Source organism: Pleurodeles waltl, chromosome 8 (genome assembly GCF_031143425.1).
Source record: "Pleurodeles waltl isolate 20211129_DDA chromosome 8, aPleWal1.hap1.20221129, whole genome shotgun sequence".
NCBI lineage: Eukaryota > Metazoa > Chordata > Amphibia > Caudata > Salamandridae > Pleurodeles > Pleurodeles waltl.
In genome coordinates, this window is record NC_090447.1 from 968,682,639 (window position 1) to 968,708,193 (window position 25,555).

The following is a 25,555-nucleotide window of genomic DNA, read 5'->3' on the forward strand; positions in this document are numbered from 1 at the left end:
GAAAGCTTGTTAATGCCTATTACTAAACGTCATGGAAAGATAGAGGATTCTTTGCGTTGTTCCAGAAGTTTGCCATCTTCGGGCACAGGGTTGGTGAGCTCAGGGGCCCCTCTGCTTCAAACAAGGGCCATTACACACATCTCAATGATTTCCACAAATATGTGGAATACACCTATGGATGGTGCAATAATTAAATCTACTTGCAACAGCAAATATGGCCGGACGGATTCTGTTCCACTAATACTGCCACTGGGCTGACAGGAGAGTGGTGCACATCAGGAAGGGAGACGATAAAGACTAGTCAACAAGTTTATATTGACAATTGCTAAAGCTGATCAAATGCTGCTGACTAGGAGAGTAAGGTGGGTTGGCCTGACAGAAAAGATTTTTAAGGAGGACTGTGTAATTATCAACTTTAAGCCCCCCAGCAGCCAAATGGAAGAATTACTGAAGAGATCGGCATTGACTACACTGACTGGCAGGAACATTTAGCTCTTTCTCTTAGGCTTCTTCTATTGTCACATGTGCCAAGTCCCAGTGGCATGTCCCGACTGACCATGTAAATACCTGTCTACAAGCCATTGTCCACCTACTAATATTATCCAGTTGTCTAATAGGACTCAGGTTTTGAGCTCCCTTCAGGGGAATGATTGTCTTTGTACCATCAAGGAATCCAATAGATCTAGTGTTATGGGGAGTTATGTGATTGAGCCTGAGACCCAGGAAATCTGCTCATTAGCCAGTAGTCCTATTTGTATCCCTATCCCGATGGTCGCTTGTCGTGCTGAATGTCAGGAATCTATTTTATTGTGCAAAGTACAGGAGTTAAGCGCCACCAATTTAACTTTGGAAACTAATTGCAGTGATCACAAAGGGAAATGTTATTTCACTGCAAGGAATGTAGGTGGGGTACAAAGTAAGCTGGATTCACCAGACTGGCTCCACAATACCTCAGATATGGATATAATCTGTATTCAGGAGCCATGGTGTGTTGCCCCATATCACATTGTAAGTTTCACCTCCTTTTTCGTAGGTGTAATCTAATTCCCAAGAGGGTGGGCCACTGGGAGTCTACTGATTTTAGTTTCCAACTTGTTATTGGCTACTACCAGGAAGTTAGGGCATGTGCCATTCTACGCCCTACTCCTTTGGTTATCGTCTATACATGGACCTGATCTGATCATGGTCAACTATTATACTAAAGTCTTGAATTCCAACTGCTGTAATGTTGTGAATGAATTAGATACTGGTATGGAGTCACTTCTGAAGATAGTCTGTTCGGATTATATTGTTTTTTGGGTAGGTGACTTTAATATTCAGAAGTTTCTCCTTTCCATGAGGCAGGTGTGTGGCATTACTAATGCTGAGGAGACTGGGATCCTGCACTTTTGTCGTAACGATCATGGGAAAGCTTTGAACACCCTAATTTTTAAGTATATTCTTATACATTTAGAATGTGACTGTGTAGATACCAACTAGCTTATCCCATCATTCATCGGCAGGGATGCGCATACCACTATTGATTGTGCCTTGATCCCCTGCTAGGAATTTGGTTAATTCCATCAATACTTTTCTGACAGGGGTGAGTGACCATAATCCTTTAGTAGTCTCTTTGATTATACAGGTTGATGTAACCAGACTTGCTGCATGTGTTAGTAATGTTATTCCAGTCTGGCCTAATGGCGTTAGGGTTAAATAGACAGGAATCAACCCAGGAAGAGTTATGCAGGAGCTGATAGCACTGAATTCAGAAGAGTTTAGGTGTTATCTTGGTAAGGAGGTGGTCCATGATAGGTTATTGGATCTTTTTGATCGGATCATCAGGTCACTTAGTTCAGTACTTACAGAGCTCTTACGTCCAAGTAATACAGTGAAACAGGATGGTTTTACCATTCCTGTACTCTGGCATCCAAACTATTAAGGGAAGCCCGCCACAGTTCCCCATGGATTATCCAGACATTAGGGACCAGCATAAAAAGTATAAGCAGGTACTAGCAGTTAAGAAGAGGGTTTTGCAGGAAGAGGCCTGGTTTAACTTGGCCAAAGCTGCTGAGTTGAAGGATTCAAAAATGTTCTGGTGTACAGTAAATGTTCCTTTTCTGAAGGATGATTCATTGCCTGAACTTACCTCATTTATTCCTTGCGAAGCATGGGTTAGACATTTTTCCACCATTTTTGACTCCCATATGGAGGAATTAACATCAAATATCGGAAGGAGAAAATTGGTTAAAATTCTGTCACAATTGTCTATGACTCTGGATGAGGTCTTACTTGTTTTAGATATGTACGCCAGAGGAAAGGTGCCAGGCCCAGATGGGGCACCTGTTGATAGTTTTAAAGCCATGAGGGAGCTTTAACTAGGGTGCTCAATGCAGCTACTGAGGGCCAAATTCCCCCCTAGTCCCCATATTAATTATTGTCCCTATCTTTAAAAAGGGAAATAAATCTGCCGCTAAACGTGTTCCGCTTTTTGCAAATGATTAGAGGTTGACTGCACTGCACTTTATTTATCTTTTGTGGGGGTGGGGGGTTTCCTGCCTTGGGGGCTTGTTGTGACCTCCTCAGTATTTTTTTCTTCTCAGAAGTGAGGGTCTGTTAGTGCCCCACTTCTGGTTTTTAACCTGCTCTCGCTTTGCGAGCGGTCTAGACGTTAGGAGGTTTCTCTTTTCTTCCGAGACCCGGCATCATAAATGCCAGTATCCAGGCGGCCGCGGAGCTAGAGGCAAGCGCACTGCCGATATTTTTAGCCCAATAATCTTTAATGTTTTATTGCTCCTGTTCTTATGTTTACCTTAGGCGCTGTATGCAAACTTGGTCTTAATTACTTTCAAACTCCTTTTAAACGTGTTCCGCTTTTTTGCAAATGATTAGAGGTTGACTGCACTGCACTTTATTTATCTTTTGTGGGGTTTTCTTTTCCTGCCTTGGGGGCTTGTTGTGACCTCCTCAGTTTTTTTCTTCTCGGAAGTGAGGGTCTGTTACTGCCCCACTTCCCATTTTTGACCTGCTCTCGCTTTGCGAGCGGAGCGGTCTAGACGTTAGGAGGTTTCTCCTTTTTCCCGAGACCCGGAATCATAAATGCCAGTATCCAGGCGGCCACGAAGGGGCCGCGCGCAGTGGGCGCGCCGTTGCCGTGCTCAAGGCAAGCCCGTCTGCACCTGTCCACGCCCGAACGGGGCCAGGGGCGGGGGACCCTGCCCAATTTACTAACTTGTGCACCCTAGCATCAGTACACCTACGAACGTTTGCCGGCAAACCTTGCGATCACCAGATGGCTCTGGACTGCACCGCAGACCGAATATGCAGGCCTTGTAATTGGGTGCTCCATGCACCCTTAACTTTGGAGGAGGCCAGAGCCCAGCATGAAGGGTTATCAAAACCAGGCAATTTGATAGACGGTGATAAGGTGACAAATAGAAAAACTTTTCGCTATGCTCTGATAAATGCTCACTCCCTCCCGAAACATAAATTAAAAATCAGGGAGATGATTGACATATTTAACATTGACTGCTTATTTTTGACAGAAACTTGGGGTAAACCTGATTCTGAACCTGATTTCATTGAAGCCACTCCCCCAGGTTATGCCTACTTTAGGTTAGACAGGAAAACGGGTAGGTGAGGTGGCCTTGCAATTATTTGCAGAACTGTTTTTTCATGCATATGGAATGGCACCCCCTCAGTGACATGCAAAGTTATGTCTTACAAAATTCTTTTAAATAATCTTGTACTTCTGGAAGGCCTCTTAATTTATCGTCCCCCTTGACCACTTTCCAGCTTCTACCAATCTAGGACTGATTTGTTAGACCATTTGGATATGTCCACCAAGGCCATTATACTAGGGTATTTCAATATTCACTTTGATGAGACTAATAATCCAGCAGTCATGGAATTTTTAAACCTGATGTCGACTTTTGACTGGACCCTCAAGGTATCCTCTGCTACTCATATAGCAGGACACTTATTAGATGGGGTCTTTGCCCGTACTGAGGAACAGCTGGCTTTAACAAATATCCTTTTGAGCTGGACTGATCATAATCTCTTGACCTTTTTAATAACAACTGGTCTTTCCCCCCGGCACCCATGGGCAATAACAAATCTATTAGACTATGGAATCGGGTCAAGTTGAAAAAATTGGCCCCCGCTTTGGATGAGAGTTGGAACAGGGCAATCAAGCTATCCCTGCCTCGGTTAGAGGGTTTCAATCAGGGAATTGAAACTGCTATGAAGCACTTGTCCCCCCCCCCGGCCCCTCCAGAATATCTGTGCCCTGCAAATCTAAGGAGCCCAGTCAACCCTGGTTTACTAAAGAACTTAAACACCTTCAGAGGAAGTACCGCCAACAAGAGCGTCGCTGGAAATCTAATTTCTCTCCTGAAGAGAAAGATAAACTGAAATTGGTCCTTAAAACTTATAAATTAGCAAGTTTCAGAGCCAAATCAGCTTTTTATCCTCTCAGAATCAAAGATGCATTAAACGCCCCTAGAGAGCTCTTTAAAGTGATCAAGGCTTTGTCCTACCCCTCTATGCCGTCCGAATTGGAAAATTCTTATGAATTTTGCGATAAAGTAGTCAAGTATTTCAAAAATAAAATTTAGCAAATTCACACCAATTTCACCCCTCACGAGGAAACTATGGGCCACCATACCATGACTGACATGGCTTTCAATGCTAGTCATGCGACCCTCTACAACTTTCCCTTTCCTTCTCAGGATTGTATCCAAAAGCTGATTGCCGATTTTAAATCAGACTCCGCCTTGGACCCCCTCCATTTTTCATTTGGTCCCTGAACTCTTTTCCCGGGCTTTAGCCCCTATTTTTCAGGAGGTCCTCTCCTCAGGGATTTATCCTGCCTCCTGGAAGGAGACTACAGTCATCCCCCTTAAGAAAAAGCAAAACAGAGACACCGACAGACTGGACAAAAACAGCCACAACAGCAGAGAACTCTTCAGCATCGTCAAGGAGTTCTCCAACCCCAACGCCAACGCCATCACGCCCTCACAGGATCTGTGCGAATCCCTCGCCACTTTCTTCCATCGCAAGATCAGTGACCTCCACGACAGCTTCGGACAACAGACCCAACATAACACCACCGAACCCGCATCCCCGGCCATTAACCTCAACAACTGGACCCACATCAACACTGAAGAAACCAAATCCATCATGAACTCTATCCACTCCAGCGCCCCTTCGGACCCCTGTCCTCACTTCATCTTTAACAAAGCCGACGACATCATCGCCCCGCACCTCCAGACCATCATCAACTCTTCTTTTTCTTCTGCTACCTTCCCCGAATGCTGGAAACACGCCGAAGTCAACGCCCTACTAAAGAAACCTACGGCTGACCCGAGCGACCTGAAAAACTTCCGCCCCATCTCTCTTCTGGCTTTCCCAGCCAAGGTTATAGAGAAGACCGTCAACAAACAGCTGACCACCTTCCTGGAAAACAACAACCTGCTCGACCCTTCACAAACCGGATTCCGAACCAACCACAGCACGGAAACCGCCCTCATCTCAGTCACTGATGACATCAGAACCCTGATGGACAACGGTGAAACAGTCGCCCTCATTCTCCTCGACCTCTCGGCTGCCTTCGACACCGTCTGTCACCGCACCCTAATCACCCGCCTCCGCTCCACCGGGATCCAAGGCCAGGCCCTGGACTGGATCGCCTCCTTCCTCTCAAACCGTTCCCAAAGAGTTTACCTCCCTCCGTTTCGCTCAGAACCCACCGAGATCATCTGCGGCGTCCCCCAAGGCTCATCGCTCAGCCCGACACTCTTTAATGTCTACATGAGCCCCCTCGCCAACATCGTTCGCAAGCACGACATCATCATCACCTCCTATGCCGACGACACCCAACTTATACTCTCCCTCACCAAGGACCCCGCCAGCGCCAAGACCAAGCTACAAGAGGGTATGAAGGACGTCGCAGATTGGATGAGGCTCAGCCGCCTAAAGCTGAACTCTGAAAAAACGGAAGTCCTCATCCTGGGCAACACCCGTCCGCCTGGGACGACTCCTGGTGGCCCACGGCCCTCGGCACCGCACCGACCCCCACAGACCACACCCGTAACCTCGGCTTCATCTTGGACCCTCTTCTCACCATGACCAAGCAAGTCAACGCCATGTCCTCCGCCTGCTTCCTCACCCTCCGCATGCTCCGCAAGATCTTCCGCTGGATCCCCGCCGACACTAGAAAAACCGTGACCCACGCCCTCGTCACGAGCCGCCTGGACTAGGGCAACACCCTCTACGCCGGGACCACAGCCAAACTCCAAAATCGCCTGCAACGCATTCAAAACGCATCGGCACGCCTCATCCTCGACGTACCCCGCAACAGCCACATCTCCGCTCACCTGAGACACCTTCATTGGCTCCCAGTCAGCAAAAGGATCACCTTTCAACTTCTCACCCACGCACACAAAGCCTTCCACAACAAGGGACCGGAATACCTCAACCGACGCCTCAGCTTCTACGTCCCCACCCGCCTCCTCCGTTCCTCTGGTCTCGCACTCGCTGCCGTCCCTCGCATCCGCCGCTCCATGGCGGGTGGGAGATCTTTTTCCTTCCTGGCGGCCAAGACCTGGAACTCCCTCCCCACCAGCCTCAGGACCACCCAGGACCACTCCACTTTCCGGAGACTATTGAAGACCTGGCTATTCGAGCAGCAGTAACCCCCCCCCCCTTTTCCCCTAGCGCCTTGAGACCCGCACGGGTGAGTAGCGCGCTTTATAAATGTTAATGATTTGATTTGATTTGACAACCAGGACCTAAGTAACCTACGTCCGATTGCGCTCCTCCCTTTTCTGGCAAAGAACTTTGAAAAGTACATTAATAAGGAACTAATACAATTCCTAATGGAAGAGGGAGGACTAGATCCTTCCCAAAATGGTTTTAGAAAGGCACACAGTACGGAGTCCTCTCTCATCTCTTCTTCTGACTCCATCTGGAGAATGGTGGACGAAGGGCAAGGGGCCATCCTAATTTTGTTAGACTTGTCGGCGGCCTTTGATCATATTTCACCTCAAATTCTGCTAGCCCGCCTTTAACAAGCAGGCATTAGAGATCAGGCGCTTACATTACTAGAGTCCTTCCTGACTGGTAGATGAACCTCGGTTAGCTGTGGCGACTTTAGATCTACAGCCTATTTCTTACCCTGTGGGGTTCCTCAGGGCTCTTCATTAAGCCCCACCCTGTTTAATGTGTATGTCGCTCCACTGGCCAACTTGATTCGGTCGTTTGGTTTAATTCCCACGTCTTATGCAGATGATACACAGCTAATTATCCCAGTGAATAAGAACTGAGAGGAAGTAGCCGATCTTTTTAACAACTGCATGCAGGCAGTTAATAAGTGGATGAAGACCAATTGGCTGAAACTTAACAGTGCCAAAACCGAAATTCTCTGTTTCAGATCTGGCCTCGAGCGGTGGAACTCACGGTGGTAGCCGGCCGACTGTGGCGTGCTCCCAGTCCCCACTACTGCTAGTAGGAATCTAGGAATCATCTTTGATGATCGCCTATCCTTTAAAAACCAGGTAGATCACACTGTTACTACGTGCTTGTGGACTCTAAAAATGTTAAGAAAAGTTTTCCCTTACCTTCAACGGGAATGGAAAATCACAGTCACTATAGCCCTGGTCATGACTAAAATAGATTATTGTAATGCCCTTTTTCTTAATCTGGAAAGAGTCTTCTTGAATAAGCTGCAGTTGATTCAAAATACAGCTGCTAGATCCATTCTTAATCTCCCTCGTTCTGCTTCAGCCAGATAGTCTTAAACTTCTACATTGGCTATTGGTGGCTCAACGCATTATCTTTAAAACACTTTGCATGACCCACAAAGCTGCTTATGGCATTGGCCCTCACTACCTGGTCTCTAAACTCTACTGGTATAAACCCAGGCGTCACCTCAGGTCACTCGGGCGTTTAGAATTCAGGCCCTTCGTACCCATAAAGCTGAATGGGGGGATACAGCCTTTACTGTGGCCGCGGCAAAATGCTGGAATTCTCTTCCTTTGCATATCAGGAAAGAATCCAGCTATTTAAACTTCAGGAAACTGGTCAAAACCTGGCTTTTCCCGCGTTAGTCACAGGTCTCTGTTCTTTTTTCTTCCTTTACCTTCTCGGCATCGCGCCTCTCACTTCTATTTCAGCGCTTCGATGCTCTTCTGAACGGAATGTGCTTTATAAATACCACATACATACATACAAATGCTATCGCCCTATCTCTCTTCTGGACTCCTCAGCTAAATTGATGGGTAAGGTTCTTTTGCACAGACTGGCGTAGTGGGCTAAGGACAATTCTATTGTAACAAAGGTGCACAGGACGATAAAGCTGTGTATTAATCTTGAATTTCTTATAGGGAAGTGCACCAAAGCCAAGGAGGGTTCCCTCTATTTATGCTTTGTTGATTTAAGGATTGCCTTTAATCTGGTAGATCATTCGATTCTATGTTCTACCTTGATATCGATAGGAGCCCCGAGGGACATAGTTGGTTTCCTTGCACGATTATAAGACAACTTGTCCTCAGTGGTGCGATTCGGCCTGAATGGGTAATTCACCTTTTTTTGAGATTGAGAGGGGATTCAGGCAGTGGTATACTCAGCCTGTCTCTGTTTTCAATTTTTATCAACGGAATAAACGGTGCCCTTCGATCCATGTAAACTGCTAGACCTATTGTCGCTGGTCGTCCGGCCCCTGTTTTATCATATGCTGACGACACTGTCCCGTTATCAAGGACACCAGTTGGTCTACAGCAACTGATAGACACCTTTGTGGATGTTATGGAAACTAAGAAAATGAAGATTAATAAAACCCAAATTTATAGGATGGTCTGTAGAAGGAAAGTACAGAAGGGTGGGACCTTCTTTATTGGAGGTTCACCAATTGTAAATGTTAACTTCTTCTGTTATTTGGCAATTCTATTTAGTAATAATGGATCTTGGTCATAACAGATTTTAAATAATCTCCTGAGGATGAATCATACATGTGAGGGAGTTTGTAGGTCTGCTTAAAAAATTGATACTCGACCAGTTAGAGAAATGCTGGAACTATACAAGGCAAGAAGGTTTTCTACCATTATCTATAGAGGTCTGTTGTGGGGTTTAGGCCCCAGCTAACCCCTGCAAGAGAACTTTTTCCTTAGGCATTTGTTGTGTATGCCTACTTCTGCGTCATCTTTTATAGTCCATAAGGAGACTGGGCTGTTCTTTTAGGAAGACTTAATTCTGCTCTAACCCCTTTTGTTTTCGTAGTCAATTTGTGCAAAACCTGAAACTGGATTTACAAAATCCATTATTTTAAAGTGCTTGACGCTGGATCATACTTTTAGAAATCCATGGCTCTGATATAATGAATCATTTATCCAACTGTTTAACATATCGGTTAAGCATGATTCACAAAAACGTTTTGCTTACAGAACAGCGTAATTAAGACCTCCTATTTAAGCAACCAATAAGAACGCAGGATGTGTGAAGAAACTAGGAATCATACAGTAGCTTCATACTTATAAAATGGTTTTCTAGAAGGGTGTCAACCTTATTAGGGGTGGGTGACCAACATTCAGATCAATATATTTTAATTAAGCTGTGGTTGGACACTGTACATCATTTAGTTGCAAATGAAGAGATGACCGTTGGCCACGACCCCTATCCTTGTGAGGGTGTAGCTACGCAAAACACACAGCACTTTATTTTATTCTGTGGCAATTATGAGGGGTTGAGAAGAGCGTACCTGAAATCAATCTTCCGTGGACAGAATATTAGAGGTTTTTAATTAGTCTTGCATGATGTACTTGCACTTGAAATTTCCCTATTTTGCTTCTGCGCTGCACTTTTTAAATGAAGAGACATACATATGAGGAAACGTATTGTACCCTAGGTAATATGAATTAGGACAACATGATGATTTTACCTTTTTTTAAATTTTCTTTTAACGTACTGTATTTATTGCTCATTATTTTATGCACTTTTATGGTAATTTCATGTGCCGAATTAAGATTTCCTAATTGAATTAAGTAGTTCAGCTCAGGTTCCTACACATTAACGCTAAGATTTAAACCTCTTGTAACATTGAATATTGCCAGTGAAATCTTTAATACATTTATTTAAAGTGTATGGAATAAATCTATAATAAGTTGAATAACTGTAATTAATGTTTGGTAAAGTGCCAAAAAGCAATTCAGTACAGTGCTTTAAATTTGAGCTTCAGAGTAAGTGCCAAAAGGTCCCCCCAGGGCAACTATACAATGTCACAGAGTATTAAGGTGATGAAAATAGGAAAGGGATACGTTTTTGCAATGGGGCCTTTAAGCTCATGACTTTATCAGGCTTGGAAATGTGTAACTGTGTACAAAGGTGAAATGATAAAGATGTTTGTATGTATGACCTGTCAAAAATATTTGCTTAAATGGGCAACACAGAAGACATGGAGGCTGCTTATCACAAACTGAAGTGGTTTTGAATTGCAGTGCCTGGTTGGCACAATAGATGGGGGGGTATTTTTAAGTGAATTGAATAAATGTGACCCAGTTTATTGTACCTGTTTTGCTTTTTTAGGATCTGGCTTGGCAGGGCAGCTGTCACCAGACAATTTTTTGAGTAGCACTAGAGAGGGACTTTGGCTTCGTCCACATGCTGGGGGAAGAACTACTTGTTTTGATTAGGCAAAAGTTGTGTGATTCCACAAAAGAGCCCTCCACCAGCTGTGATCATTGTGTTTATTTAGCCAACCAGCCGAGCTTAAACTTTCAGGGGTACACACAGGGCAATGTACTGCTGTACAGGTGTCTTGGATAACTAGATACACTATGGTGTTTGTCTTCTCTGGCAGCAGCACAGAAAGGCGGAGGGCAGTCATTAACCTACATGGATTTTTAGGTCTTGCTTGAAAGTGCAACTTTCACCTGACTTTTTAACCTACATCAATATTATTCTCCAGATTTTTGCTTGCACACAAATAGTATGCTATTTACCTGTAGTGCGTCACATTACCATTCAATGTCCCTTTAATGCAAATCCTATTGGCATTGCCAAAGGTTGTCTGTTCTTGAAATTTGATTAAATCAAAGCAGCAACGATATGCAGCGCTCAATGGAGTCCAAGCTCCCTCAAGTAGCATTTTTCCAATCTTCATGGCTTCAAATCCCAAAACTACCATGTAGGAGAAGTGCATGAGGGTCAGATACCATTGCAAAAATGTTTATAGTTCTGGGCATCATGGCTGTAGTTCATTTAGTCATTGGCCTTCTGGAGGGGAACACAGAGTACACATCCCCTCAGTATGCTTAGTATTTGTTTTTCAAGACACTCACACAACACTAGGCCTCAGTGTGGCCTGTGGGAGGTTCAGTTAGCAGAAGCCAGGTTCATGGGGTTTGAAAACAAGATACACTGTATAGTGCTAGCATTATGATTTTGTTATGTGCAATTTTGGGTCTCCATCCATAAGATGCAGAGGTTTTGCTGCAGTCTCCTTACTTGATTTTCCAATGTGTATTGGAGCATTTAGTTTTCTTTTTTAAATGTAGTTGTCCAGTGGTTTTCTTAGGAGCCCCACACCGCCACTATCTAATGACCGGGTTGCTAAATACTAAGGATTCCAAATACTTTTAAATCTAATTAAACAGAACCAGTAATGCATTATCATAAATGCAAAAATGCTTAACCCCTTCGCTTCTAGGCCCCTCCCCACCACCCCGAGTGCTAAGCCTTTTTTTGGCTATTTGGGGTGGTTCATGCTTAGGCCCTAATAATGTTTTATCCACATAAGGTATCCATGCCAAATTTGTGTCTTTTTTTCAAACATTCTGGGGATTCAGAGGTATCTAGGGTTTGTGGATACCCCTGGAGGAGACAGCCAAAATACAGCTAAATTTTGTTTTGTCAGGGAGAAAATGGGGAAAAAGTACTGCGGAAGAAGGCATCTGCTTTTAGCCCTGCAAATGGCACTAATGAAGGGTTTGTGGTGCTAAAATCACCATCTTTCCAGCCTTTAGGAACAGAAAGACTTGGATCAGAAAACCACATTTGTCAACACAGTTTTGGCACAATCTAGGAGAGATCCCATTGTTCCTACTGATTGTGCTTTCAACCATCACCCAGTTAGTGGTAGAATGGTTTGAAACAAATGGTGGATCCCAGAAAGCTATACATTTCTGAAAAGTAGACAAAATTCTGGTTTCAGCTAGGGTTCATTTGTGTAGATCCTTCAAGGTTTTCCTACAGAAAGTAACAGCTGAAATAAAATAATATTGACATTGAGGTGAAATAAGGAGCCATTTCTGACCACGTTTTCTTCTATAACTTTTCCCAGCTATGGCAGATGTTTGAAAGCAATATACCATTATGTCTGCTGGACTCTTCTGGTTGCGGGATATATAGTACTTGCAGGTTCATCAAGAACCCTAGGTACCCAGAGCCAATAAATGAGCTGCACCTTGCAATAGGTGTTAATTGTATAGCGGGTACACAGCAATTCATTTGGTGAAATATAAGAGTGAAAAAAGGTATCAACGAAACCTTTGTATTTCCAAAATGGGCACAAGATAAGGTTTAGAGAAGCAGTTGTTATTTGCACATCTCTTAAATCTGGAGTCCCCATACTAGCCTGTGAATTACAGGGCACTTCTCAAATAGACTTCTTTTTCACACACTGTCTTACATTTAGAAAGAAACAAATGCAGAGAAAAACAAGGGTCAATAACACTTGTTCTTCTATTCTGTGTTCCCCCAAGTCTCCCAATAAAAATGGAACCTCACTTGTGTGGGTAGGCCTAGTGCCCGCAACAGGAAACGCAACATGGACACATCACATTCTTACATTGAAATCTGACATTTCCCTAGCTATGGATTTTGGCCTCTAGTTCAGCCGGCACCTAGGAAATCCTACCAAACCTGTGAATTTTTTAAATCTAGACATGTAAGAGAATCCAGGATGGGGTAACTTGTAGCGCTCTCACCAGGTTTTGTTACCCAGAATCTTTTCAAAACCTCAAAATGTGGCAAAAAAACACTTTTTCCTTACATTTCGGTGATAGAAAGTTTTGGATTCTGAGAGGAGCTACAAATTTCCTTCCACCTAGCATCCCCCCCAGTCTTCTGATACAAACTGTACCTCACTTGTGTGGGTAGGCCTTGTTCCTATGTCAAGAATAGATCACACAACGGTCAATGTTAGTCCTTACATGAGGGCAACTACTGACTCTGGGGTGATCCATTCCTGACGCAGGCACTAGGTACAGGCACTCAAGTGGGGTAGCGTTTTTATCAGGACAGGTGGGTAAACACTGGGTGGTAGGGATTTTGTGGATCCCAGCATATTCCTGTAGTTTGTTTGACAGAAATGCCATAAAAATAGAGTTTTTATTCAACATTTCACCTTTGCACGGTAATCTAGGTAAGAAAACGTTGGGGAATCCACACAAACCACACCTCTGTGGACTCCGGCAGGTGTCTAGTTTCCAGAAATGTCTGGGATTTGTAGGTTTCCATATATGGCCACTGAGCCCAGGACCAGAAACACAGGTGCCTGCCTTACATAACCAGGTTGTTTTTTAATAGATAATTTTGATCTCTCCACAATACGATTTGGGGCTGAACTAAATTGGGGAAGTATGTGCATTGCTTTGAAGACGCAAGCTGCAAGAGAACTGGTGCTGAAAAAAAATAAAAAAAATATATATATATGTATATATATATATATATATATATTTTATATATATGTAAAGAGATCACTTTTTATATGTGAGTGTGGGACCCTGGGGGCCAATTGCAGCCTCCAGTGAAACCACAAACGCATTGACAAAAGTGATCTCTCTCTCTATATATATATATATATCTTTATATATATATTTTGAGATCACTTTTGTCAATGCGTGTGTGGTGCCGCTAGGGGCTGCGATCGGCCCCTAGGAGAGATAGAGGATAGATAAATAGATCTATACAAAGATCTTTGTATAGATCTCTATATATTTTGTAATAGCTGTTTGGTTTTCCTGGGGGGCCATAGTGCTATTAAACAAAATTGCCCCCACAGGGTGTCATCCCTGTTCACAGGCCACCTCCTGTCAATTTCATTTGTTTAAAAAAGTTTTTTTAACCTTTTTAAAACCCCGAAGGGGGTGCGATCGTGGTCCCCCAGGGGTAAACTAACTTTTTTTAAATATGCCCCACGGTGGGCCGGCCCGTAGGCGGAGGTGGCCGACCCCCCAAGTGAAATCCCTGGTGTCTAGGGGTCTTAGTGTGATCCAGGGCCAGGAAAACATTTCAGGAAGGCCTCATTTGAAAGGGGAGAATCTCCCCTCTCAAACAAGACCTTCCCGAACTGTGGGGAGGCCCATTTGGGCCCGTTTCCCCACCAGAGTAGGAAGCAGCCTTACTGATGCTTCCTGCTCCGGTGGGGAAAACAAGTGTGACGTCAGCACGTCACGAAACAAGTATGATGTCAACGTGCCTCAAAATACTAACTTTTTCAAACCACACCCTGGTGTTGGCCACTGGTCATGACCCCCACCATAGAGGGTCTGCGGGAGTCGGCCATTGGTCGACGCCCGCACCCATTGGGTTAATTAATCAATTTCTTTATACCTCAGTCCAACATTATCAAATAGAGAAAGAAACTATCTAAGTATAACATGCTTAATGTATTAATTCCTAGTGACACTTTATTAATCAAGATGACTCAACACTGTACCTACAACACTGGTATCCTTATTACTAGTATCACTGTGTATGATTTTCTGCTTGCAGCAAGTTTGAGCAGTTACACTATTGAGAACTCCTGCCATAAGCTTCAATTTCCAGTTTATGACCAACTACATACTTTCCCAGCAAACACTCTATATTTAACTACCTCCCTCTAACCATAGTTTGAATCACCATTGAATACCACCAAGAAAATAAATCTCCTCTCAGCCCTTATTAATTCCAGAGATCCACAAAATCGTCTCCTAATATTGCTTTCACCTCACCGTATCAATATCTAAGTCCTGGTCCGTCCGCTCCTTCATTCACGACCGGTATTTAGAGAAGCCATTGTGCATTTCCTTAAATAACTCCCATAGCCAATCAAAGCCCTCACATCAACCCATCAAATCAGCAAATAATTTCTTCATCTTCCATCATAGTTTCCAATGTGGTCTGCTCTATTCTCACTGATGCCAAGTACCAAAATATCCCCATAGGTTCATTCTGTTGTCCAATCGTCTACCTCAAATTGCAATATCAATAAATCCATTAAACTCACTGTCTTTGGTATTGCAGCCCAATTCATTTTTAGTATCATACTCATTCTCAACACAGCTTAAATTATACACATCCCTACTGCTTCTTTCTCTTGACCAATCAGCTACCTTCTCACATAAAACCATCCAGTCAGCAAGGAATTTCTTCATCTTCCATTGTGGTTTTAATATGGAGAGATACTTACATTACCTGAACAGTAACAATCTAAATGTACAGTTCACCATGTGCTATCATCAAAAAAAAATGTTTTCAGGACTTGGAACTTTATCTAAAAGGAGAGCCTACCCACAGTACTTTGTATAGAAAACCTACTGCTATAAATAATATCTTAAGGGTAGACAGTTTTCATCCTGGTAAAATTATTACGGGCATACCTTATGGAAAGACAGTAAGGTAACACAGAAAGTGTGGTGAGGATGAACAGTCAAAAAAATAAGTTGGAAATCTGAAAGGTGGTTGATAATATATAATTTCATTGATAGGAGTAGCTGTAAAAAAAGGCACCATACAAGCATGGGAAAATGCTAATACATCATGAGCAGCAATTGTCAATTCTAACCTGCATCGCTGGTTGGGTATCACTCGATCACCCACCCTGGGAATGCAGGAAAAGGGAATATTTTGGGCACTCAACAGATAGGAATATTTTGCTGGATAGTTTTTAGGTATGGGCATGCAACAAGCCAAAGCAGTGACTGTAACCAGTTTCTGATCATCTATACTTGTATGTGAACGCATAATCACAGCTACTAACACAGTTTGAACAGTCACTTTGTCAGTTTCATCAGCCAATGAATTCCCTACAACATGTCCACCACTGCTTTGATGACTCAATATGTGAATGACATGAGCCCATGGCAAAGCATCTATAAAAGCTGCCACTTTTCCCCAAAGCAACTTGTGCTTGATAGCATTACTGTTAGAATCTCTTAAACTATTAAAGCACCATTAATGTAAATTATCATTAAAGGACTGGACCCAGTAATAGGAATCACACATTATAAGTGTGGGGAATTATGGATCCGTATTCTGCAGTGCCAGAACCAAAGCTTTCAATTCAGTCAGCTGACCGGCTCAGACACCCAATGTTTCTGTGTAGGTTTTATATGCTTGAATACACCATCTTTCATGACACCCTTTATTGCAGCACAGGCGGCTGAGTATTTATGTTTACTACCAACCGTGGGCTGGCCTGAACCATCAGTATATATTATGTAATAATACTGATCCCAAGGCAAAATTTCATTAGACATGGGGTATTCTTGTTCATACCAGAGAAATTACTGTGTTGTCAGTGTAGGGTCAAAAATATAATCTACATCACTAACTGTTATGGAAGTGGCCCACTGGATTCATCCTGGATGTAAGGCTTTCACATTAGGGATGCTTGCTTTGGTGACAGCTACTAAGGCTGGAGTGGGAGACACCACAATTATGCTTTTCCCCTGACCTAACGGGCATTTCTTTAGGACATTTCTATGAACTACGGTGAGAATTTCTTCTGTCAAAACGCATTTCTGCATGACAGTACAAATGCAATTTATAAGGAAGTGGTACAGCTTCACCTTCATTAAAGGTGACATATGTGTAACAGCTGGAACCTGCAATTGGGTGGATCACTAAATTAGCCTTGTTAACACCAGTATGTAAATGTTTAGATGCAAGCATGTCTCTTTGTAATGTTCTGGAAATAGTAGTATGTTCAGTAGTCCAATGTTGACTAAAACATCAGGCTGAATTAACTCATACAACAGTTTAACTATTGTGCATAATCTGGTTTACATGTTTTACCAAAATTTAGAAAGCTTAAAAGTGACTGAAGTTTTTTTAAGTATTTGGTGGTTGTAACAGGGCACACTTCTCTAATAAGTGAGGTGCAAAGCTTCTGCCTTCATTTGATATTTCATATCCTAAAAACAGGACTCTGAAAAAAGCAATTTTTTATTTGGAAAACTGAATTTATATCCATGGTCAGCGAATCCTAGAATTCTACAATCCACTGTTGCCAAATGTGTGATTAAATCATTATCTGTAAGGTAAATGTCATCAATGCATCAATGTAAGACAATGATTCAGAGAAAATTTTCTGTAAAAAATGACATCACTCAGGCAGCAAACAGCAGACCTGGACTATACTTATACACCTGAGGGGGCCTACAGAACCTTCTTGGGGTCCCTAGAGCGGTGAAAGCCATCACATCCTTGCTTTCAGGCGCTATATGTTCGCAGAAAAAAAACATTCAAAATATTCAATGTAGTTTTGTATCTTTTCCCCAAAATATTATTCATTAGATCTGCACTGTAGAAATGTTGTATAGCAAAAGTCCATGTATGACTGTTTAAATGTCTTTAGTCTAAGACTATGTAATAGCAATTATCTTGTTTAGCTATGGTAAATTATGGATTACTCATAAGAGATATACAAGGCTAAATCACACCTTGATATCCTAATTGTGATAGAATCTCCCTAACAGGGTTTTTAGCTTCAAGCTTAATAGGGTAATGTGGTTGCACTTGTGGGCTTGGCTTTGTGGGCATAACAGGATAAGGCAAGTCCTTATCCCAGCCTGCTTGGTTGCAATATAATGCTGGTGCTTGTTTAAGAGCCCATTCTGCAGCATATGCTTCTTTAACAGCATAGGAAACAAGAACCTAGAAGGGTAGTATTATTACATCCTACCCCTCTGGGATATTTCTAACAAACTCAGGCAGCCAACCTACCTCAGTCAAGAGAATCTCATGCATTAATCAAATTCTGCCAAAATATTACTTTATTAGTACAAGGTATATCTCCCTCAATTTGGATGTCAAAATAACACAGTCTATCAGGTGGGCTTAGCCGCTGATGAGGAGTTTCAACTTGTTTATAGATATTAGTCAGTCTTGAGGCAGAAATTTATGAAACGTCTGGCGAACTATTGTGACCTCTGCTGCGCTGTTGAGCAGTGCTTTCACCCATGTCTTGTTCAGAAGAGTTCTGAGTATTTTTTTATTTTTATAGCATCTCTTTTTTTTAGAAGACTCAGATGTCTGCTTGGTAGAGTCTGTATCAGATTTTATTTTTATTTGTGGATCACTAGGCCTGGTTCCCAAACTACCATGAGCTATAGATGTATAAGTTGCAGAAATAATTTTAGGTAGCTCGAGTTCTTGATCCACAATGGGAACCAACGAGAGACATTTGCATATCACCAAAGAAGCTGTTTCCCCTTTAAAGGTCCTGAGGGCACTGTGGCAAAGTTGCCAATTAGTTTAATCCCCAAATCCAGGGCAGGGGCCACCCTGTGTACATTTGAATTTGCTTAAGCAGTTCCGGCAAAACAGAAATTGGTGGGGTACAATGTATGATAGTATATAATGCAGCAACGACAGTGCCCCATGTGCACAATCTTCAACTGGGGTAACCAAACCACGTGAAAGACAGTGAGAATTCTGAATTTATTTTAGGGTTATCTATGGGAATACACTGCTTTAAGATTATTTGTTTTTTGTACAATCCAAAATGGAAATTCATTCTGGTAGGTATTTTACCCATAATGGCTTTAATAGTGACTGGACTAATAGCAGGCACTGCTAACTCTGGCTGCCCAGTTTGAAGAGCCCTTGCTGGAGCACTAGTTAAAGTACGCATAATGAAGTCTAACCAGATATTATAAAAGGCAAGCATGTCATGCTAATTTAATGCTCCTGCATTTGGATATGGTGTATATCCTGCCAAGGCTGGCCAGGTTGCCCACTCATTGCTCAGAGGACCCAGTATGACATAAAGAGCATGTTGGGGGGCACCTTGGAACCAATTTTGATGTTCCTGATTAGTTAATGCTATTTCTAAATATTCATAAAGTCTATAAGCACTACAGTATATGTGGGAAATGCCTGTGTATTGGAAAAAAAACATTTACATGTATAAGCTTTGTGTGCCTCAATTATGAAGGTGACATTTCCACCCCATTGTTGAGCTCATGTGCAAGTAAGTGAGTAGTAACAGCCTGTCTGCAATTAACAGGAATATTCACTGGTTGTGCCATATTTATTGACTGGAATTCAGAGAAAGGAAATCACTATAGTGGGGTAATCCTTTTAAGAGTTCAAGCTTGAACAATGTACACATATAAATAGGTGCTTCCTATGAAGCTGAAGGGGATGAAACCTTTTCACCATGGAGGTCTACATAAAGAGGTGGAAAAGGGGCCTTAGGCACATGCAAGAAAACTACTCAGCAGACCCATTAAATAAGCACCTGGCGTAGAATGTTGGCACCATGTTATAGGGTTCCTACGACTTTAGTAGGAAGGTGTATTATATCAACAAGAACTTCACAATATAGAAACTCGGTCTATATATATCATCAGTAAATGTTGATTTTTTTGCTAGCTCACAGTACCACATCTAAAACCCTAACCTGACCAGGGTAATAGATGTTTTTGGTAACCTCGAACTTGACTACTCTGATTCCCAAGAAATTCATGGAAAAAGATTTAACCCTCTTGTTTTTTACTCCTGCATGCCCAAAGTAAAAAACAAGGATGGTCTGAAAGTGCATTTTCAAAACATTTGTTGAGATGATGTATTCTTGTGAAGAAAACGTGACCTGCGATGATTAAGCAGATGAGACACATTGTTGTAGTAAGCACTATTAGAATGGTGAAAAATATAAACAATTTAACCATGTTAATTGGCACTAATGTTACTTTACTCTCTTCTGTTACTAATACTATACGAAAGAGAGCATAGTGGGAGTACCCTTGGATAGATCTATTGGGATAGTCTATCCTCCATACTTTGGTCTTATGTCTCAGGAAGACTGTCTAAGTGTGCAGGCTAATTTCCTTTGCAGGCTGAAAGTCGAAGTCAGCTGGGCTGCACCTCAGTCACAGTTCACAGAGATTCCACGATAATCTTAGCTGTTTTAATAATAAAACACTATCCTTATAGCACTGTTGCAGAGGTGCATAACAGCTTCTTTGGTTTGTGTAGCATAAACAGGTTGTCTACTGATGAGCACAGGAAAAGAAAACAAGAGCATCACGTTCTGATTCTACGACCCTGGACTAAATGTGCAGACTACCGGATGACAATGCCTACCAAGAATAAGTGCACATGTAGCACATTCTCATGTTAGTGGAAATATCAAAAAGTCACCATTAGAAAAAGATGTTAAAAAATGCAATTTAAAATGGAGTCTAAGCAAGGGCCCTACAACAGCGCCAGGCAATGCTTTTTCTTCATCATACCTTCCCCTCTGTGGAATGCTCAAAGATATATTCAGGACAGTGCTAGCCTAGAAAAGCATTTGTAAACCCACCTCCATATTTTTAGCATAATCTTGCTTTATTCCAAATGGGTAATTTAAAGGACATATGTTAATATGGGCAGAGTTATCATTTTACAAAAAACAGCCCTCTTAAGTATAGATAGAGAAAACTTTCTCCACTGATGAACATCTGACTTGAATTAGTCATGAGCTTTGTTCAAGTTCTTCTTCAGAAAGATAATTATGCTATCCATGACAAACATTACCCCGTATGTAAAACCTTACAGGATCTTCCCAAATTCGGTATCTCATACTACTTTTTGGGGACCACAGCATAAAAGAATACAGGTTTGACTTATCCTGGCCTGAATATCAATCAGATATCTGAATTATTTACAGCATACTCAAAGTTAAATATAGCAATATGTTGTGTTACAAATTGTGAGCTGTATGTAAGGAAATGCCTCCTTGGCATGGTTGCCCCCTGACTTTTTGCCTTTGCTGATGCTATGTTTACAATTGAAAGTGTGCTGAGGCCTGCTAACCAGGCCCCAGCACCAGTGTTCTTTCCCTAACCTGTACTTTTGCCACTTTGCTTTCTAGCAATGATCCTCAACCATGCCTTCTGACTGATGCAACATTCCATTGACTCCACCAAGAGAGCAAATAGTAGTGGAGATGGGCAGCAGGTAGGTATACCATGCTGCAATGGGAAAGTATCTGACTGCACTCAATTCTTCCATTAATCTAGCCACAGGTCATCTTCATAACAGACTGGCCCAAGCCGGAAATGTAAGACTGGTTTGCATCTTCAGTAACAGAGCCATCATAATTGAACATGCTGTAGATTCCAGTGAGGTGACCACCATTGGCTCCACTGTCCTACAGGTATACTTCTTTACAAAACGTATAGTCCTCAAATGTAGTCTGGGTGGCCTCTAAGCCATGAAACCAGATGGGCCTTGGTGAATCAAGTTATGAAAAAACCCTGTATACTCTATTGGCCAAAACCTTTTGCTGATACCTTAGAATCTACATTCAGTAATAACATTGACTTATAAAGAGACCCACTGACCCCTCTATTTGTCCAGCCTAGGTATTGTTGTATGTGTTTCTGCTCTGAGGTCTATCCAGGGTGCTTCTTTATCATTCACCTCCAAATTCATATTTAATAAATGTCCTGCTATCTTAATGATGAGTCCTTTGAACAGTTCTACTGGCAATCCTTGCCACTCTGGAGTTACTGCTTCTGCTATCTTCTTCCCTGGTAACTAACTATCAAACTCACTCATGCCTTGTTGTGTTAACGTCAACATCAGCAGTTCCTCCAGAAACTCCTTTATATAATATTAACTTCTGGCCTATATTTATAAACGAACCAGTACTATGTGGCAGAGGTCTGCTCTATCTCCACCTTTAGTTATTACCAGGCCACCAATCTGGTTTCTAAGGTGCCTGGCCCATCATGAGCCACTCTCCCTCCCACTCAGTCTCATCAACTTAATTGTTACCCAGTCTTATACTATCAGTGGTTCCTAATGGGAATAATTAGAATCACATTAAAATATAACAAAAGTTACATGTAAATGAAAGACCCATTAATGACAGTGAGCAAGAACATAGGTTTCATGTTTCATTCCCCAAAATTAGTGCTCAGTGCCCATGTGAACACACAATGAAATATAAAAAGCATTAGCTGAACTGTGTATGAAAATGACAGTGGACCAACATAAATCAGTAGTGATTATATGAATGCTCAATACCAATTTTAATGGAAGGACTAATAATAAGGGACCAAGGGCCAAGGCTAAAAGAATCTTGAATATAGTATAACCCAAGCAACAGGAGTGATGTTTTCTATGGCCAGGCCAAAGAGAAAGAGATTTTATTTACAATATTGATCCAAGGGGATCCAGACCTATCTGAAAAAATATCAGTGGAGATCTATGTGATTAATACATCACTACTAGGGAGTAATTTAAAGGCCCATCACAAACAACACACAGACGTATTTACTGAGGTTATAAATTTCACATGGGAAAATTAATCAGTAAGGAATGGATGTTGGCTTTATAGTGGATCCTATTTAGCTTTATTGGGAATCAGGGAGTTTGCTTAGCCTTCTGGCTTGCAGACTTGTGCCCCCGTCACATAGTGGTTTTTAACCTACTTAGCCTGCTCTGTTTTAGCACATTTATTTAATTATTTCTTCCAAGATGACTGCTATGTTTATAGTTAGGAAGATATTTAGATTTCACATTATCAGTGCCACTCTGTGAAGGCGTCACTATCAGCATCAAAGACAAGTGATACACATAGGTATTCACATCATGTTCATTTTCATTTATGTGTGACCGGAACATAATGCACCTTTGGAGGGAATTGTTTATGTAATTGCAGTCCCAAGCATACCTCTTTATCTATTGTTTGGGAACTTACCTGCATCAGGGGTCCTACAAGATCTGTATAAATACATCTCACGTAGACAAGGTTATCAGAGGGATTCATACCAGATGCCATCAATGCTATCTATGCTATACATCGCCTTCATGCAAACCCAGTATGAGTGTCTTCACGTAGTCTGATCTAGAAACCTCATTCCAAGGTAACGAGGATTGGGAGCGCTTCTCATGGACACGGTACTGGCAGATTAGGTTTATTACACCTAGTTCTTTTCAGGTTAGAGATTAGGTTCCCCATGCTAGGGTATTAATGCCTATTTTACATTTTATGTTATTGCAAGATGTTGGGGGTCTTTGTATTCACAACTCTCATCTTCACAATTCTGCTTCTTGCATTGTTCATTATCCCAATCATTGCAGTTCATGCAGTTTACAGTAGATTGCAGTCTTGTTAATAAACCTATTGAAAACCTCACTGCATCTCCTTTGTTGCCTGTGTGTGACTGAGACTTATTGCTCATGTGAGAAAAGGGTCCTTTCCTTTTAAAAACGACTCCCCTGAGATGTTGTACTTTAGAGTCCATACGTAATGGCTGCCAGAAATCACCTTTTACTGTTTGGGCTTATGGTGAGGAACTGCTTGTGACCTAGGAGGGTTATGATGACAGTTGTGGCCTGTTGTAGGATTGGCTTAGTCGCATACAAACAAAAGTGCTGTCATCCGTAAACCAGCAGTCTTGCCTAGAGCCAGAGTCCAACTATGACATGACGCCAACAACATTGATGTTTTGGCACTAACTTACAGATGCCCTGAGTATCTGTGTCTCACACACAACAGGTAACCTAAATACTGTTATACAGAAATGTCCGTGGTCTTTGGGATAATGCTCCTCAGCTGAACATTGAATACCTAACTAAGCTGTAGATTGTTCAAGCTCGAACTCTTAAAAGAACTTTCTCCCCACTTGGTGTTCAATCTCTTTACCCATTTCACAACATGGCTAACGCCATTGACATTTCCGAGAATGTCAGACATGCATTAACACCACATCTAACATGGCATGGCTTAACAGATGAGGGTGGGGATGTCACATTCATTGTAGAAGCTCATGAAGTTTACCAAACAGAAACATTCTATTCCTGGGTCGCCTTTCCTGAGGAAGACTCTAGAACATGCACACTCTACACATACAGAATTGGAACTATACAATAGCGGTATCAAGCATACCAGAATCTTGAAATATCGATTACTTACCAAGAACATCAGAACTGGTTTAATGGCGTCCTACCACATGTAATACAACCCATAAGATTAGGTCCCTTAGGAAATGACAGACCAACATGGCCTATGTTTGCCACAAACACCGCACACAGGAGTACAAACAATGCAGGCAGCTGACCCTTACAATGAGCTAGTAATATTATATAGACGACTTGTTAAGTTTGTAATGCACACTCTGAATACAACACAAGCCCGTCCAGCACCACCGGCACCTTCTGGATACCAATTGGCCATTACTGGGATTAACCCATAAACAGTACATTCTATCATCGGCATGGTGCCCACGAACAAGAGAAAATCCCATTCTGGATAACCCAGAAAACTAATCAGCTGGAATCTGTGTTTCCCCATACAGCACCACAGGAGAAACATAGAATTCCCTCAATATGCTGGCCCTTTGTAATGGTTCCGTCAGTGGACGACTGCACCACATGGGGTACAGTCTTCACTACAATATACACTACCACACATGTACCCCCACACTTGCCAATTTACCTGAAGTGTTAAAACAAATTCAGAATGAACACAGGACTGCACCAGTCCAAGACTTGGGGATGAAATTGATGCATAACTTTGATGCAGTCTCCTCAATAATACTCAGTAATATTAAGGGGAAGCGGTAGCATTGGTTATACACCAACAGCTCTGAGAGATTCCACACTTGGAACAGGAGAAACAGCTACCTAAAATTATTTGCGATACCTATACAAGTATAAGACAGGCTAGGTTGAGAGCCAAGCCGAAAAAGCTTGAAATGCAGAGTACCACCCATAAGGAAGGTACCAAACAAGCACAGGAGTGTTCTATAAAGCACTGGGATAAACAAAAACAAAATAAGGACAGACAAAGTCAGAAAGTAGGCTCTCCACACCCACTGAACTCAGAAAGGAGATATAATCTCCGAAATAGATAAAATATAGAAGCTCCTGACAAATATACTGTTTCACAACTTCCTCGTTCCTTTCAGAACGCACTGGATAGACATAGTGAGAGAGTAGGCTGGTCAGAGCAACGTCCTGACTACATGAAACAGAAAAAAGACTCACAACGGTCTTCAGACAAGAAAGAAGACAAGTCCCCACAACAAAAGCCACAATATAAAAAGAAAAAGGTGGCAGCACTGTCAATTAAAAATGGCAGCAAACTTGGGAACATTGCTGAAGAACAAGACATGGGCAGTGATGCTGCTGGACACTACAAAACAAATCCTAACCCCCATCCCCTTACTTAGAAACTAAAGTAGCCCAACCTCCCACCCACCCTGAACCCTAAAAAACCCTACCCTGACACCCACCGTTGACCCATAAAACAAAACTACCCCCACAACCCCACCCACCCTGAGCCCTTAAAAAACATACCCGACCCCCCTTAAAA